At 45.5% G+C, this 11,802-nt stretch overlaps 1 non-coding gene across 1 annotated transcript; it reads right to left on the bottom strand.

Moving 5' to 3' along the window:
* Positions 1–370: 370 nt before the first annotated feature.
* On the bottom strand, positions 371–444 carry TRNAT-AGU. Its single transcript has one exon. It is a non-coding gene; the product is annotated as a tRNA-Thr (tRNA).
* Between the last annotated feature and the right edge of the window lie 11,358 nt (positions 445–11,802).

The raw sequence follows: 11,802 nt of genomic DNA, 5'->3' as shown, positions 1-11,802 counted from the left end.
ATAGTGGCCAATCCCTTTAATATAAAAATGTGATTTAAACAATGCTGCCAACACATTCCCTTAAAGGGTTTGTCCAATCCTCCTTTGAGGCAGGGGCTACATGGTGATGTCAAGAAAGCTGCGTAGCCCGGGTGGGTTCGGAAAAAGCCGCGGTGACGAGCTGTTATTGCTGTGAGACTACTGCAGGTGAGATGCGGTATTACGTGGCGCCCACTATAATGATGTAGAAATCAGATGAGAAGAAAATCCCCGGCTGCGCTTCCCCCTCTCCCCAGCAGAGATCAGTGTTCTGCTATAAATTATCTGGGATTTCTGGACAATAAATGTAATAAATCAAATTCTAATAAAACCGTATAAAGTAACAAATACAAGGCACTGCTGAGATTCGAACTCAGGATCTCCTGTTTACTAGACAGGCGCTTTAACCAACTAAGCCACAGCGCCAGGTACTGACCAGCACAAAGCAGTTTCAGATTCCTCATTAACAATGATTGACTACTACTCCCAGCATTCACTTATTTGTACTATCCTTGTGGCATTTCTAAATGTACACCTGGGACAATCCTGCCAACGCAGCGCGGACGCGAGCAAGATCATTCCTATGTTCACAATTCCTGAGAACTACAAGTACTCGCTGCCTCTCATCTACCCTTTACAGAGCCTCAATTCCTCCATCCAGCTGCAGAATAGTGAGTGCAGCTCTGGAGTATAATACAGGATGTAACTCAGGATCAGTACAGGATAAGTAATGTAATGTATGCACACAGTGACTCCACCAGCAGAATAGTGAGTGCAGCTCTGGAGTATAATACAGGATGTAACTCAGGATCAGTACAGGATAAGTAATGTAATGTATGTACACAGTGACTGCACCAGCAGAATAGTGAGTGCAGCTCCGGAGTATAATATAGGATGTAACTCAGGATCAGTACAGGATAAGTAATGTAATGTATGTACACAGTGACTCCACCAGCAGAATAGTGAGTGCAGCTCTGGAATATAATCCAGTATATAACACAGGATAAGTAATGTATGTACACAGTGACTCCAATCGCAGAATAGTGAGTGCAGCTCTGGAGTATAATAAGCAGCATAATTAGAGTGGATTAAGGCTAGGAAAGGTATTAGCGGTATGTGGCTGCAACATGAGTAGCAGCGGTAGCAACCTGGCATGGCAGTAGATCAGCTTTTTATGGGTGATGGTAGCAGTAGTAGAGACAGATGCAAAGTGTTAATAGTGGTGGCAGTAGGGGACCATCACCACGGAGTGGTTGCTGCAGTGGTGGTGGGTGGCAAAAACAACAGCAGATGTTATATGATACATGTTGGCAGGCAGATGGCAGAGGTTCCATGATAGTGGCCGTGGCATGATGACAGCTGCAGCAGGTGCAGTCATCGTAAGGAACATGATGGTCATCAGGCAAAATCATGGTAGTCAGGCAGGCAGACAGTAAAAGTGGCAAGATGGTCATTTTAACAAAGGTGAAGTTTTGGACACTGGCACGGGACAACTTGGTCCGCCTTTCTAGTATGTGCAGTGTCCAGCGGGTTGGCACGTCACCGATCATGTGGTGTAACGGCAGACCGCTGTGACGCTGAAAGTCCAGGAGAGAATTTCGTGCCACGTAGGAATGGCTGAAATGATTGCACAGCTTTCTTGAGAAGGACAGTAAACTTTTTCAAGAAACGCTGGACCACAAGATTAACCCCTTCCTGGCCCATGACGTAATAGTTGGTCATGGCGGCAAGTGACTTGTCGCATTTTGACCTACTATTATGTAATGGTGACCAGAGCGGTGCCCGCCCAATAACTGCAGAGGACCGGCAGTCACTGAGAGCCGGGCCCCTGCTATAAAAGCCGATGCCGGCGGATTAACCCCTTCTATGTCACGGTCAGCTCTGATCACGGCATAGAAGGGGTTTGCGGTCAGTGAAGGAGCCCATCGGGTCCTTGTCAACGCAGAGATGGTTGAGAAGACAACCCGATGCCTTGCTAAGGCATAAGGACCTGACTTCTATGGAAGCCGAGGAGATCCAGCCCCAGGCCCGTCTCCTGGCCAACCTGTTCGTGTATTACTCTCTGTAATACACTAACAGGCAATGCATTACAATACAGATAAAACACCAAAGATTAAATACCATAAGTATCTCGCATGGAATCATACATAAAACTCCTATCAAGCTAGAAAAGCGACCACGCAAAAAGTTATTTATAAACTTGAAAAATGTATTGAGTAATCCACATATATATCACATCATTATCATAAAAAACATATAGCAGCAGACATGGAGAAAACTGGAGTGTGACAAATATACTCAGCTCCAGACGTAAGGGACTATAGATAGCAATATAAACATATATTCGGCTCGGTATACAAACATACATTAATATCATGCAATTCACCGCTCGACACTGATAATGAGGAAACGGTGACATACATCTGCAAAGTCTAATACATTGTCAAGGTTACTGACCCAGCCTGGAGTGTGCCGCCCGACGAACGTTTCGCTGTGCGCTTCCTCACGGGGCATGAAGACCTGGCCAATCCCTCCCTCTTATACACCCACCTCGGTTTCAAGATAAACCAATTGATGAGTATTATACTAACAGCCTATCAGTCATCAAATAACTTGTTGCCGCTTCCCGATGTATTCAAACTCTTTATGACTTAGCACACTATGTCATGCATCACGTGATCCGTCACATGGGGTAAAGACTATATCACCTGGTGGATCACATGAGCAGATTCATAAATACACTAAAACATGGAGAGCAAGTGCATAATGGTGATTAATTCATCCGATCTTGTTATCCCACCGGCTGTAAATTTGCATGACGGAATTGACATCAATAGACTACTATAAGGTCACTAAACAGAAGGAGAGAAGGAGAGATATGGCACATAAGTGTATGAAAAGAACCACCATACATTATCACAGCATGGCTAATACTACAGGGTGGGCCATTTATATGGATACACCTTAATAAAATGGGAATGGTTGGTGATATTAACTTCCTGTTTGTGGCACATTAGTATATGTGAGGGGGGGAAACTTTTCAAGATGGGTGGTGACCATGGCGGCCATTTTGAAGTCAGCCATTTTGAATCCAACTTTTGTTTTCAATAGGAAGAGGGTCATTTGAACTTTAAACTTATTGGGAATTTCCCAAGAAAAACAATGGTGTGCTTGGTTTTAACGTAACTTTATTCTTTCATGAGTTATTTACAAGTTTCTGACCACTTATAAAATGTGTTCAATGTGCTGCCCATTGTGTTGGATTGTCAATGCAACCCTCTTCTCCCACTCTTCACACACTGATAGCAACACCGCAGGAGAAATGCTAGCACAGGCTTCCAGTATCCGTAGTTTCAGGTGCTGCACATCTCGTATCATCTGAAGGCAATCGTCTATGCTGTGAAGATACGAGATGTGCAGCACCTGAAACTACGGATACTGGAAGCCTGGGCTAGCATTTCTCCTGCCGTGTTGCTATCAGTGTGTGAAGAGTGGGAGAAGAGGGTTGCATTGATAATCCAACACAATGGGTAGCACATTGAACACATTTTATAAGTGGTCAGAAACTTGTAAATAACTCATGAAAGAATAAAGTTACGTTAAAACCAAGCACACCATTGTTTTTTCTTGTGAAATTCCCAATAAGTTTGATGTGTCACATGACCCTCTTCCTATTGAAAAAACAAAAGTTGGATTCAAAATGGCCGACTTCAAAATGGCCGCCATGGTCACCACCCATCTTGAAAAGTTTCCCCCCTCACATATACTAATGTGCCACAAACAGGAAGTTAATATCACCAACCATTCCCATTTTATTAAGGTGTATCCATATAAATGGCCCACCCTGTACAATACACATTGAACTGTTAAAACATCAATTAAAAAAACAGTCCTACCTGGTGGTTCAAGATGATCCTAATTCATAGAAGCAAAGGGGAGAATCTATAAGAACGGAGCAAAGCTATTATTATCATTTAACCCTAACGGGGCCATAGATTTCAACATATAGATCCAACGTGTTTCTCGTTGGGCTAATAGTCTAATAGTCTCTTCCAATTACCCCCTCTCGGGGAGATCTTCACATATGATCAATCCCAAAGAAAACGCAATCCAGATCCATCGCAATGATGTGCTGCCTAGAAGTGCCTAGGTATGGTTGTGAGTAATTCCACATCCGTGATGTCCCTGGCAGATTCAATAGCCAGCACATGCTCACGGATACGTTTCTTGAATTGACGGGAGGTCATTCCTACATATATTTTATTACAGGGGCAAATAGCCCAATATATCACCCCTGTCGTGGCACAGTCAATAGGATAGGTGATTTTAAATTTATTTTTTGGTGTGTGGCATCCCAGAAGATCTCACTCCTATCCATATTGACACAGGCCACACACTTCCCACACTGTTTATTACCCCAGCGAGGGCCTCTTGATCCAAAGGGGTTGGGAGAGCGTACCACATAGTGGCTCTGTACCAGGTGGTCTTTTAAATTCTTTTCTCTCCTAAAGGTAATGCTTGGATGTTCTTTCAGTTTATCCCTTAATTGTGGGTCTAATTTTAAAATGCCCCAGTGTTTGGATAATATGTTGATAATCTCCCTGCTTTTATTGTTGAAGGTTGTAATAAATCTAACATCCTCTGTGGTATTCTTACATTATTTTGTAACAAATCAGAGCGTCTAGATTGTCTTGCTCGTCAGTATGCCCTTTCGATAGATCTCTCCATATACTTCCTAGCTTGGAATCTATTACGTAGATCCTCCGCTTGTGTCTCAAAAAGTTGGTCAGTAGAGCATATCCGCTTCGCTCTTAAGAACTGCCCTACCGGGATATTATCGATCAACCTCCTTGGATGCGCGGAATCTGCTGACATATTTGTCATACTCCAGTTTTCTCCATGTCTGCTGCTATATGTTTTTTATGATAATTGTGTGATATATATGTGGATTACTCAATAAATTTTTCAAGTTTATAAATAACTTTTTGCGTGGTAGCTTTTCTAGCTTGATAGGAGTTTATTTTATTTTATTACAATACAGATGTATTGTAATGCATAGTAGAGGAGATCAGACCCACAAAAGTCCCAGAGTGGGACAGGAGTAAAGTTAAAAAAAAGTCAAAAAAGTGTTTTTAATAATAAAAAATAAAGTTTCAAGTAAATTTGATTTTATAATAAAAAATAGAAAAAACAGACATATTAGGTATCACTGCCTCCGTAATGACAGGCTCTATAAATATATCACATAAGGGCTCTTTCACACTTGCGTTGTTCTGTTCCGGCATAGAGTTCCGTCGTCGGGGCTCTATGCCGGAAGAATCCTGATCAGGATTATCCCCATGCATTCTGAATGGAGAGAAATCCGTTCAGGATGCATCAGGATGCCTTCAGTTCCGGACCGGAAAGTTTTTTGGCCGGAGAAAATACCGCAGCATGCTGCGATTTTTGCTTCGGTCATAAATCCTGAACACTTGCCGCAAGGCTGGATCTGGAATTAATGCCCATTGAAAGGCATTAATCCGCATCCGGCCTTAAGCTAAACGTCGTTTCAGCGCATTACCGGATCCGACGTTTAGCTTTTTCTGAATGGTTACCATGGCTGCCGGGACACTAAAGTACTGTTTGCCATGGTAAAGTGTAGTGGGGAGCGGGGGAGCAGTATACTTACCGTCCATGCGGCTCCCAGGGCGCTTCAGAGTGACGTCAGGGCGCCCCACGCGCATGGGTGACGTGATCACATGGATCACGTCATCCATGCGCATGGGGCGCTCTGACGTCATTCTGGAGCGACCTGGGAGCTGCACGGACTGTAAGTATACTGCTCCCCCGCTCCCCACTACTACTATGGCAGCCAGGACTTTAATAGCGTCCTGGGTGCCATAGTAACACTGAACGCATTTTGAAGACGGATCCGTCTTCAAATGCTTTCAGTTCACTTGCGTTGTTACGGATCCGGCGGGCACCTCCGGCAAATGGAGTACACGACGGATCCGGACAACGCAAGTGTGAAAGAGCCCTGATCCAGCCTGTCCGATAAACACCATAAAAAATAAAAATAAAAACTGTTTCAAAAAAAGCTATTTTTGTCACCTTACATCACAAAAAGTGCAACACCAAGTGATCAAAAAGGCGTATGCCACCCAAAATGGTACCGAAAAAACCGTCACCTCATGCTGCAAAAAATTCTGTAAAACGTAAAAATTCTGTAAAACTTAAAAAAAGTATACATATTAGGTAGCGTCACATCCGTAACAACCTGCTCTAAAAACGCTGTAAAAACTAATAAAAACTGTGCTAAAACAACCAATTTTTTGGTCACCTTGCCCCATAAAGTGTAATAATGAATGATCAAAAAATCATATGTACCCAAAAATGGTACCAATAAAAACGTCAACTCTTCTTACAAAAAAGCGAGCCCCTGCACAAGACGATCCGCAGAAAAATAAGAAAAAATATGGCGTTCAGGAAATGGATTACATAATGCTTCATTATGTAAAACTGAAACAAACAAACTGCTCTATAAAAATAGCACATGATAAACAAAAAATAAAAACGGTGCCAAAACAGCTATTTTGTGCCTACCTTGACTCAAAAAAAACATAATATAGAGCGATAAAAAATGATATATACCCCAAGAGCTGCCTTTGTTTGCTTCATACCCCCAAATATTACCAATAAAACTGTCACCTTATCCCGTAGTTTCCAAAATGGGGTAACTTTTTGGGAGTTTCTACTGTAAGGGTGCATCTGAGGGGCTTCAAATGGGACATGGTTAGAGTTGAGCGGACACCTGGATGTTCGTGTGTTAAACGGGTTCGGCCGAACTTTACAAAAAAGTTCGAGTTCGGGACCCGAACTTGACCCGAACTTGACCCCGAACCCGAACCCCAAGTCAATGGGAACTTGAACTTTTGAGCATTAAAATGGCTGTAAAAAAAAGTAATGGAAAGGGCTAGAGGGCTGCAAATGACAGCAAAATATGGTTAAGAGCATGGCAAGTGTTCTGCAAACAAATGTGGATAGGGAAATGACTTCAAATAACATAAAACACGTAAAAAAAATAATAATAATCTTGATCTTGGAGGACAAGGTCCATATGGAGTAGAAGGTTGAGGAGGCGGTGGATGTGGCTGTGTAGGTGGAAGCGGCGGAGGTAGCCTACACTGCTTTTTGGTTTTATTTTTATTTGTTTAAATTAGGGTACACCCCAAAACATTGGGAAATATAACCTGTGATAACCCCCTCCAGTCGTGCTAAACACACGTTCAGACAATACACTGGGTGCAGGGAAGACCAGCACCCCCAAGGTGTAAAGGGCAATCTCAGGCCATATGCCCAATTTACAGACCCAGAAGTTGAAGGGGGCAGACCCATCAGTCAGTACGTGTAGGCGTGTGCGCACACACACTGCTCCACCATGTCGCACGTCCCCATGATGTCCACGATCCAATTAGATATCTGCTCTATCAACTTTCGATGTTCTTTTTTGCGCCTACCATGTTGATCATGGTTAGCGACGAATCAGGGTTTCACGCCGGAGAGGGAGCGTGAGAAAGAGAGACCACATCCAAGGGAGGTCAATGGCTGCAATGTCATCGAGCGGAAATGTGGGACAAGTTATTAAAGCAGAAGGATCCAATGAAAGGGCCAATTAAAGACGAATTTTAGAAATTTAAGTCCCTGTCACCTATGCAGAGCAGGGGGTTTTCATCACCAGAAATGGGTTAATGTCACCCACCAATGGAACAGATGAAAATGTAACAGACAAATTAGTGAAATTACCTAAAATAAAATACGTAGAAATAAAAAAAAATAATCTTCATGTATGAGGTGGAGTTCCATATGGAGTAGAAGGTTGAGGTGACGGTGGACGTAGCGGTGTAGGTAGAAGCAGCGGTGGAGGAGGACGAGGTAGCCAACACTGGTTTTTGGTTTTCATTTTTAATTTTTATTTTTAATTAGGGTATACCTCAAAAGAGTGGGAAATATCAAAAATACAAGAATGAGCAATTGCGCTGTAGTATATCAATGGCTGGTTAAGGCCGGTATACATGTCTATTCTGCACAAGGTACGGACAAGTCCTGTGGGATCCATGCCTGGTTCATTTTAATGAACGTGAGCTTGTCCACATTGGCTGTGGATAGGCGGCTGCGCTTGTCTGTGATAACGCCCCCTGCCGTGCTAAACACACGTTCAGATAATACACTGGCTGCAGGGCAGGCCAGCACCTCCAAGGCATAAAGGGCAAGCTCAGGCCATGTGACTAATTTGGAGACCCAGAAATTGAAGGGGGCAGACCCGTCATTCAGTACGTGTAGGCGTGTGCACACATACTGCTCCACCATGTTGGTGAAATGCTGCCTCCTGCAAAGACGTTCCATATCAGCTGGTGGTGCTGGTTGTTGTGGCGTGCTCACAAAGCTTTTACACATTTCGGCCATGCTAACCCTGCCTTCTGAGGTGCTGAAGGTGCCCCAGCTGCATTGGCGACCTCTTCCTCCTCCTCTGCCTTCGCTTGTGCTTCCACTGTGCCCCCGCTGTCAGGTGGGAATGCCACCAGCAGCGCATCTACCAGCGTGCGCTTGTACTCGCGCATCTTACTATCACGCTCCAGTGACGGAATTAAGTACGGTACGTTGTCCTTGTAATGGGGATCCAGTAACGTGGCCACCCAGTAATAAGCACAAGTTAGAATGTGGGCAACTCGGCGGTTATTGCGGAGACACTGCAGCATGTAATCGATCATGTGTGCCAGGCTGCCCAGAGGCAACGAAAAACTATCCTCTGTGGGAGGTGTGTGGTCTTTGTCCTCTGTATCCCCCCAGCCACGCACCAGTGATGGCCATGAGCTGGTCTGGGTGCCACCCTGCTGTGACCATCGTTCCTCCTCCTCCATCTCCTCCTCCTCATCCTCCACCTCGTCATCCTCCAGAACTGTGCCCTGGCTGGACAATTGTGTACCTGGCGTTTGTGGGTGCAGGAACCCACCATCGGAGCCACTTGTGAATGACTGGCCTTAACCCTATGAAATTACCCCTCTTCCTCCTCCTCCTCCTGTGCCACATCCTCTTCCATCATCGCCAGCAGTGTTTTTTCAAGGAGGCATAGAAGTAGGATAGTTTCGCTGAGAACGGCGTTATCGGCACTGGCCATGTTGGTGGAGTACTCGAAACAGCGCAACAAGGAACACAGGTCTTGCATGGAGGCCCAGTCATTAATGGTGAAGTGGTGCTGTTCCGCAGAGCGACTCACCTGTGTGCTGAAACTCCACTATCTCCCTGCTGCTGCTCGCACATTCTGGCTAGCATGTGCAAAGTGGAGTTCCACCTTGTGGGCACGTCACATATGAGGCGGTGAGCCGGAAGGCCGAAGTTACGATGCAGCGCTGACAGGGGAGCAGCAGCAGGGTGAGAACGCCAAAAGCGCGCACAGACAGCCTGCACTTTATGCAGCAGCTCTGACATATTGGGGTAATTTTTAAGGAACCGCTGCACCACCAAATTCAGCACAAGCACCAGGCAAAAGATGTGCGTCAAGCCACCTAGTCCCAGAGCTGCTACAAGATTTCGCCCATTAGCGCACACCACCAGGCCGGGCTTGAGGCTGACTGGCACAAACCACTCATCGGTCTGTTGTTCAAGGCCCGTCCACAGCTCCTGCACGGTGTGGAGTTTGTCCCGCAAACAGATAAGTTTTAAAACTGCCTGCTGTCGTTTACCTCTGGCTGTGCTGAAGTTGGTGGTGAAGGTGTTACGCTAACAGGATGAGTAGGCGGTAGAGGATGATAAAGCGCAGTAGGAGGAGGAAGCAACGGGAGGCAAACTGAAGTGCCCTGCAATCCTCAGTGGTGGAAGGACATGTGCCAAACTGCTATCTTCATCAGGCCCAGCCGCCAATGCATTTACCCAGTGTGCTGTTAGGGAGATATAACATCCCTGACCGTGCTTACTGGTCCACGTATCCGTAGTTAGGTGGACCTTGCTACAGATGGCGTTGCGCAGTGCACACCTGATTTTGTCCCCTACTTGGTTGTGCAGGGAAGGGTTGGCTCACCTGGACAAGTAGTGGCGGCTGGGCATGACGTACTGTGGGACAGCTACCGCCATAAGGCTTTTAAAACTCTCCATCTCCACCAGACGGAATGACAGCATTTCAAAGGCCAGTCATTTTGAAATGCTGGCATTCAGGGCCAGGGATCGCAGGTGAGTAGGGGGGTACTTCCTCTTCCGCTCCAGTGTTTGGGAGATGGAGAGCTGAACGCTTCTTTGGGACATTGTGGAGATGCTTGGTGACCAAGGTGGTGGTGTAGCTAGTAGATCCTCTGTGTGTGGGGTGGCAGATGCCACTGTCACTCCAGAGGTGGATGAAGAGGCCGAGACTGCAGCAGAAGAGGAAGCAGGAGGAGCCAGAGACCTTTCTTGATTTTTGAGGTGTTTACTCCACTGCAGCTCGTGCTTTGCACTTAGATGCCTGGTCATGCAGGTTGTGCTCAGGTTGAGAACGTTTATGCCTCGCTTCAGGCGTCGTCAGCACATTTGTAACACCCCAGATTTGTGTTACGAAACTCTTTTACCCCGCTACAATCTGTTTAAAGTATTTGCCTTGTCATCTTGTGTAATTTCACATATATTCTCACAAATGTGCATTGAAAGCCTTGTTACATGTATATTGCTGTAATTTCTGTGTTCACCAGCAGGTGGCAGCAATGTGTTAGCAGGGACTTAAGTAAGTTTGAGTTTAGTGTTTCTAGACTTGAATAGTTCATTCCAGTTTAGCTCCCCCCTCTGTGAGCATAAGTGGGCTGTGCCCATATCCTGCCTTATGGGGAAGGAAGGAAGTTAGTGTGAGTGTGCCAGCCACCCCTGCTAGGAGAAGGCTGTGCGAGTAGGAGCTCCCAGATATAGGTATCCAAAGCCCTTGCAGCCACAGTTGGTAGAAGCAAGCAGACCACTCCAGTTACAGGAAGAACCATACCGTGTGAAGCTAAGAGACCAGAGACCCAGGAGAAGCCATATTCCTCCTCAGCTAGTCAGTCCCCAAACAGCAGAAGATAGTGCAGAAGCCAAATTCCTGCCACAGTTTAGAGCAACAAGCAGACGTCCTTTCCTGCAAAGATCCAGGTACATGAGAGAGCAGAAGCATAAATTCCTGCCAACCATTGCCAATACCTGCTGGGACCTAAGACTAAAGCTGTATCTTGCTTGGATGAAAGCTACAACCAGTAAAGACAAGTTTGAACTTTATCCAAGGTCTGGATCTCAATTTCTGCTGCAAATCCCTCTATTACTCCTACTAGCACCACACAATTTATTGCAAGTGAGCCAGGATCTAGGAGTCCAGCCGTACCCAGGTAGGAGACATCGTTGACCCTATTACCACTACCATATGGAGACATTACACCACTCTGGCATTCCTAACCTGGGGCATGAGTTATAACACCTTGGAGGGCCCTGTGACAGTACCCTGCGCACACGCTGCAATTGGCGTCACGAACAAACTATAGACTATTATACCCATATCCTGACCCACTGCATAATTTGGCGTCCGTGTAACCGTACTACGGTCCTGCTCTATTGCATTTTTGGCGTCACGAACAGGATTTGATTGAATTGTGTGCCTATCCCTGCTCAACAGAACCGGATCCAATTGTGTGCCAACAGGATCAAATTGCATGTTTAACAGTACTGCAAGACCTGAGAATTGTGCCAAAACCCTAGAAATTACTTTATTGCTTTGTTGCTGTGCCAGAAAGCGCTATCCAGTGCTCACCAGCAGTCCAAGGG

The sequence above is a fragment of the Bufo bufo genome, chromosome 1 (genome assembly GCF_905171765.1).
Source record: "Bufo bufo chromosome 1, aBufBuf1.1, whole genome shotgun sequence".
Taxonomy (NCBI): Eukaryota; Metazoa; Chordata; class Amphibia; order Anura; family Bufonidae; genus Bufo; species Bufo bufo.
Note: the sequence above shows the minus strand (reverse complement) of the source record. Positions and strands in the feature narration are given on the sequence as shown.